The 7,362-nt window shown below is 40.1% G+C and overlaps 1 long non-coding RNA gene across 1 annotated transcript; it reads left to right on the top strand.

Moving 5' to 3' along the window:
- The first annotated feature begins 1,403 nt into the window (after positions 1 to 1,403).
- On the top strand, positions 1,404 to 2,188 carry LOC117089549. Its single transcript, XR_004439652.1, has 2 exons — positions 1,404 to 1,631; positions 1,826 to 2,188. It is a non-coding gene; the product is annotated as an uncharacterized LOC117089549 (long non-coding RNA).
- The last annotated feature ends 5,174 nt before the right edge of the window (positions 2,189 to 7,362 follow it).

Here is a 7,362-nt window from a genome sequence, read left to right on the forward strand (position 1 = left end):
TTTTGATATGTTGGCCAGGCTGGTCTCAACCTCCTGACCTCAGGTGATCACCCTCCTCAGCCTCCCAAGCTGCTGGGATTACAGGCTTGAGCCACCATGCCCTGCCCACTCTATTTTCTTTTTATTCCCTAAATTTTAATATGTTTGAGTTTAGCTGTTCCTTTATCACTGTCTTCTTACATAAAAGAAATTCTACTTAATCCTTCGTAAAAAAAAGTCTGCCTTGACTTCTGAAAGTATTCTGGTTTTATCTTTCATATTTGAATATATAAGAAGTTGATTATGTTCATGGAATAGAAGAAGAAGCATTGCATTTTCCCAAGTAGATGCCAGACTGGTTTGCCTCATATTTTAAAGTGCATGTGATTTCTTTTTCTATTCTCAGTGCCTACTCTATCTTTCATCAACTTTCCTTATAAATGCTGGGTCATTATGACTATTTTTTCCCTTGGTCTGCTTGCTCATCTCTCTGCTAATACTGTGCTGTCGTGAATATTTTCGTTTGAAAATCTCAGAAGTGTGTTAGACAAGCCATCACTTTTTTAGATGACTACAAATCATTAGACTTTTGTCATTTTTACTACGTATGAAAAAGTAGTTTTTCTTGCCTAAAAACAACCTGATTTGGGAAATTATGTGATTTCATAGGAATAGCATCTGGAAGTGGTGACATTAATGTCATTTTAAAAAACATGTGTCCTATTTCCTCTTATTCCTTTCTACCTTGACATTGTGCAATAGAAATTTTTAAAATTGTCATATTAGTATTGTCAAATATCAATTATTGGTTTTATTTACTACTTAATTAAATTTAATGAGCCTACTCTGTCTTGGTGTAATCACATGGAATGGGCTCAACTCCCAGTTAACAAGTGACAGCAAGTGTAAAATACTGTGTACCAGGGAAACTCATTGAACACTTAGTGTTCAGACTGTGTTTTGGTGTCTGGTTCCCTGAGCACCACTGCAGTGACACAAAATAATAGACCTTCAGCGAAAAAGTTTTGGCAAATATATTGCATAAGCCATTTAGATGCAGTGAATCATTCTTATTACTTGGGTTGGTGGAATCCCTTTCAAAATATAAGTTACTAATACAAACAAAGATGGAACTTTGCGAGCAAGCATTTTTAAGAATAATTAGTCTCAGGACAGATAATACTAAGTCCCTTATGCACATCAGGTAGGACTTTAGTATGACAGATACTAGAAATGTACAAAGTGAAGTTAAAAGGTAACGCCTAGCAGCACATCTTACTGCCTGGATTCTCTAATAAGATGGGAGTTTCTACTTTGCTGTTGCATCTTTGAATAGTTCAATTCTAGCAATAGTACTGCTGTGTGGGAGGGAGTATGTGTGAACAGAGTAAGAGTTCTGACCATCAAGTCACAGAAAAAATGCTTGGAAATTTTAGAATCATGTAAACAGCTTATGGATTGAGTACAGATTCCCAGTGCTGTCAGTCTCACCCATCCTTCTATCCACATGTGTGGAATGTTCTAGGACTCCGTGGCTTTTGAGGATGTGGCTGTGAACTTTACCCAGGAGGAATGGGCTTTGCTAGATTCTTCTCAGAAGAATCTCGGCAGAGAAATGAGGCAGGAAACCTGCAGAAACCTGGCTTCTGTAGGTGAGAATGACAACACATTTCACTTAATTACAGAAGTATTTCCCATCATCAGTGCTATTTGTGATTTGGAATGTGGCAAAGGAATGATTTGGTGAAGTAATCAGGCATGGGCACTGTGTACAATGAACATTAAATCTAGTAATGTTTCTATAGTTTGTAATAATTCATGATAATTTTGTGGGTCTGCATTTGAGGAAACAAATGGTAAGACCAGAATATTGAAGATCACTTTGAGAAACCTGGGAAAGATATAAGATAATTTGCACTGAGAAGAGGAAATGAAGTCCTCTGAAGGAATCTTAGCTTGTCATGAATTTAAAAAGCAACCAAAAGAAGTAAGAGTCACTTGAAATTCATTTCTTTTTAGAAAAATGTCACCCAAAATGTAATGTACTTCAATGTAGCAGTCAGTGTTTGGAAAACCGTTGACTTGAAAACAGTGCTACAAAATTGTGTACATGAATGTTACTAATTTGGTTATAGCCATGCAGGTGGTAGCTGTGTTTTCAGTAGTAACCCATTTACCTTCAAATAATTCAGTCATGGCAAGAAAAAAAAATGCATTTTCCTTGGTATTGGTAGCAGTGTAAGTCCAAGACCAAGTAGAAAGTCATTAAACCAAGCAATAATAATGTGCTTGTCATTTTTTTTTTTTTACAGAAATCATATGATACAGAGACTGTGTGAAAGCAAAGACGGTAGTCAGTATGGACAGTTGTCAGCCAAATTCCAAAGCTTGATCTGAATGAGAACATTTCTTCCGGATTAAAACAATGTGAATGCAGTATTTGTGGAAAAGTCTTTGTATGTCATTCCCTCCTTAATAGGCACGTCCTATTATCTACATTTAGCATTGCCTCATTATGCCTGTGCACATAGCGTTCACATTGAAGCACTGAACTGTACTATGATTTTGTTTTCCTTCTTACTTCTTGGTTTCACTGAGGTCATTGAGGTTAAGTACTCCTTGTTATTGTGACATTTATGTTGCTTCTCTCCATATGGTTTGTATCCTAGTTCACTCAGGATACAAACCATATGGAGAGAAGCAACATAAATGTGAACAGTGTGGCAAATTCTTCGTTTCTGTTCCAGGTGTTAGAAGACACATGATAATGCACAGTGGAAATCCAGTTATAAATGTAAGGTATGTGGGAAATCTTTTTATTTTCTCAATTCATTTGAAAGACATCAGAGAACTCACACAGGAGAAAAATCCTATCAATGTAAACAATGTGGTAAAGTGTTCACTGCTTCCGGTTCTTGTCTAATACATGAACCAACTCACACTGGAGAGAAACTCTACGAATGTAAGGAATGTGGGAAAGCACTCAGATTTTCTTGTTCCTTTAAGACGCATGAAAGGACTCACACTGGAGAAAGACCCTATAAATGTACCAAATGTGATAAAGGCTTCAGCTGTTCCACTTCCCTTCGTGACCGTGGAAGCATTCATACTGGAGAGAGACCCTATGACTGTAAACAATGTGGCGAAGCCTTTAGTGGTTTGAGTTCCCTTTGTAACCATAGAAGTACTCATACTGGAGAGAAAGCCTATGAATGTAAACAATGTGACCAAGCCTTCAGTCACCTCAGTTCCCTTCACCTCTACGGAAGAATTCATACTGGAGAAAAACTCTATGAATGTAAGAGATGCGGTAAAGCCTACACTCCTTCCAGTCACCTGACTCGCCATGAAAGAAGTCATGATATAGAGGCTGCGTGTAGTGACTCAGCCTATAATCCCAGCACTTTGGCAGCCCAGGAGTTTATAACCAGCCTGGATTAAAACCATGTGAAACAACCTGGGCAACATGGTGAAACCCTGTCTCTACAAAAAATAAAATAATGCCGGGCGCGGTGGCTCACGCCAGCTACTCGGGAGGCTGAGGCAGGAGAATGGCGTGAACCCGGGAGGCGGAGCTTGCAGTGAGCCGAGATCGCACCAGTGCACTCCAGCCTGGGCGACAGAGCGAGACTCTGTCTCAAAACAAATAAGTAAATAAAAATAATTAGCTGGGCATGGTGGCACATTTCAGTTGTCTTAGTTCTTTTTCAAGGACATAAAAAGCCACGGGGGTTTGGGGTAAGTGCTGTGCTTGCGGATCACAAGGTCAGGAGATCAAGACTATCCTGGCCAACATGGTGAAACCTCGTCTCTGCTAAAAATATAAAAATTAGCTGGGTGTGGTAGCATATGGTTGTAATCCCAGCTACTCAGGAGGCTGAGGCAGGAGAATCACTTGAACCCAGGAGGCGGAGGTTGCAGTGAGCCGAGATTGTGCCACTGCACTCCAGCCTGGCCACAGAGTGAGACTCCATCTCAAAAATAAATAAATAAATAAAGCCCCTTGAATGTAAGAAATGTGGTAAAACATTTACTCTTTCCCATTCCCTCATAAACATGAAAGAGCTCACACTGCAGAGAAACCTTAAGAATGTAGGAAATGTGGTCAAGCCTTCAGATTTTTCTGTTTGTGAAAATTTGGAAGGCCTCAGACTGGAGAAAAGCCTTTTCAATTTAAATTTGTGGTAAGGCCTTCAGCTGCGTTAGTTCCTTTGGATGACATCAGCTCATTCCTGAGAAAAACCCTATGAATGTCCAGAATGTGGGAATGTTTCATTTCTCTCATACCCACTCAAGGACATATGAAAATGCACACTATAGCTGGCTGGACCTTGTAAATACAAGAACATACACAGGATTAAAACACTAATAGTTTAGAAACTGCAAGAATATTTTCAGTTTTAACATTCACCTGAAAAGTCATGTGAAATCTCCCACTGGAAAGAAATTCTATAAGTGAAGCTTTTCTAATTTGGAAAGCATGATGCAAATTAATTATGGTGCAGTGCTTGAAAAAAAATGTATGAATATAGATCATAAATCATGCTGCTATAAAGACACATGCACACGTATGTTTATTGCGGCACTATTCACAATAGCGAAGACTTGGAATCAACCCAAATGTCCATCAGTGACAGACTGGATTAAGAAAATGTGGCACATATACACCATGGAATACTATGCAGCCATAAAAAAGGATGGGTTTGTGTCCTTTGTAGGGACATGGATGCAGCTGGAAACCATCATTCTTAGCAAACTATCACAAGAACAGAAAACCAAACACCACATGTTCTCACGCATAGGTGGGAACTGAACAATGAGATCACTTGGACTCAGGAAGGGGAATATCACACACTGGGGCCAATCATGGGGAGGGGGGAGGGGGGAGGGATTGCATTGGGAGTTATACCTGATGTAAATGACGAGTTGATGGGTGCTGACGAGTTGATGGGTGCAGCACACCAACATGGCACAAGTATACATATGTAACAAACCTGCACGTTATGCACATGTACCCTAGAACTTAAAGTTTTTTAAGTTTATTTAAATTTATTTAAATAAATAATAATTTTTATTATTTATTTAAATAATAAATTTAAAAAAACACACGGACATGTATGTTTATTGTGGCACTATTCACAATAGCAAAGACTTGGAATCAACCCAAATGTCCATCAGTGACAGACTAGATTAAGAAAATATGGCACATATACACCATGGAATACTATGGAGTCATAAAAAAGAATGAGTTCATGTCCTTTGCAAGGACATGGATGAAGCTGGAAACCATCATTCTGAGCAAACTATTGCAAGAGCAGAAAACCAAACACCGCATGTTCTCACTTACAGGTGGGAATTGAACAATGAGAACACCTGGACACAGATTGGGGAACATCAAGCTTGGCAAAATACACTTTCTAAAAAATCTAAGAGCTGTCTCAGATTTTCAGGGTTCACACATATAATGTAGGATGTCAATGTTTATAAACAGACATTATTCTACCTATTACAAATACGCTGCCAATTAACCTTAGAACTTCTCAACAAAATAAAAAATGTTGATGAGGTACAAATAATATATTTAAACTTAAATAATGTTGCAAGTTTTAATATGGCTCCTTTTCAATTTTTCAATACTATGTTTTACTACTTTAACACTGTAAGAAAAATTAGTAATTAAAACATGAATAAGGCCGGGCGCGGTGGCTGAAGCCTGTAATCCCAGCACTTTGGGAGGCCGAGACGGGTGGATCACGAGGTCAGGAGATCGAGACCATCCTGGCGAACACGGTGAAACACCGTCTCTACTAAAAAATACAAAAAACTAGCCGGGCGACGTGGCGGGCGCCTGTAGTCCCAGCTACTCGGGAGGCTGAGGCAGGAGAATGGCATAAACCCAGGAGGCGGAGCTTGCAGTGAGCTGAGATCCGGCCACTGCACTCCAGCCTGGGCAGCAGAGCAAAAAAAAAAAAAAAGAAAGAAAACATGAATAAAAGTGTTTACAGCGGGGTGTACCTGTTTTCTCCAGCCTCTGCCCATCCCCAGCTTTCATCCCAACTGTCCTGATGGTGGCTCTAAGCATTGCTCCTTTCTCTGTACCAAGATCTCTCCCCAGAAACAAACCCAAATCTTACCATATGTTATGGCACGCTGTGATGATGAACAGCGACGAGCAGCCAAAGCCTCAAGGCAGGGAGGCTTTTGTAAAACAAGACTTATAGAATATAACATGTGAAAGTAAAGCCCAGAGCCGAGCTCCCTCCTCAGCACACGGGGAGCAGACAGGAAGCTTTTGCCTCACCTTCCTCAATGGCCTGCAGCCACATCTCCCTAGGTCAGTCTTAAGGACAACGAAACTCTAGTCTTCAAGGTGGACACGCTACTAGGTGCTCCAAAGCCATGGTGACCCACTCTTGGGTGGGTCCCGAGGAGAACAAAGCTCTGGTTCTAATCCTAACCCTTACCCTGTCCCAAGACTTTGACCCTAAACCTAAACCCTGATCCGTACCCTGGTCCCTAATTCTGATCCTTACTTTGACCTTGACACTGACCATGACCCCACCTCAAACCATACTTCTGGCCCTGACTCAGCATAATCCCTGTTGTTTTGTTTACGATCTATCTCGTCTTACCCTCTAGTGATAAATAGCTGTACCCAAATGCACTTTTAAATTATTTAACTTCTTTTCCTTGAATTCTCTAAGGACATCCTAAAGGAAATGTCATTATGTATTTTGTAGTCCCTCTGAGTGGCATGGCTTCAGGTAAGTTCTAATACTTTGCAAGACGTAAAAGGTTTGGAGAGTGACAGCACTGGGTTGTTTGGGATGCATGTTGGCATTCATGATAGTCATTGGTGCTGTTCTTCAAATATTTTCAGTTCACTTTTTATGAATGCATTCTGACTGTTCCATCCCACCTACTTAAATTTTCACATGAGCACATGACTGTTTTTTTTCTTTGCCAGTGGAGGTGAGAAGAAAATAACATGTGACTTTTTCAGGAGAAATTTCCAAGAAACAGAGTTCTATTCCACATGCTTTTTTCTCTTTTCTATAGCAATGGGGATCTTATTGATGGTCCCTCCTTCTGTCTGGATTCCTGTGTTAGGATGATACAGCACAGAGCTACCTCTCACCTGACCCATGATGAGATGTATATAAATGAGGAAGAAGATTTTTGAGCCACTGAAATTTGGAGGTTGTCTGTCACCACAGTTTAACCTAGCTCCCATTGACTGATGCAGGGCTGAAGAATGAGTCCAAACTGGATCTGGACATGTGAAGAGCACTCCAGGTTGAGTAAAATTCAAGTGTTGTCTCAAGATAACAGTGGGCACGATATGTTATTGGGTGGGTGTGGGATAAATAAGGTATATCAGGT

Source organism: Trachypithecus francoisi, unplaced genomic scaffold (genome assembly GCF_009764315.1).
Source record: "Trachypithecus francoisi isolate TF-2019V2 unplaced genomic scaffold, Tfra_2.0 Contig00856, whole genome shotgun sequence".
Classification (NCBI taxonomy): domain Eukaryota; kingdom Metazoa; phylum Chordata; class Mammalia; order Primates; family Cercopithecidae; genus Trachypithecus; species Trachypithecus francoisi.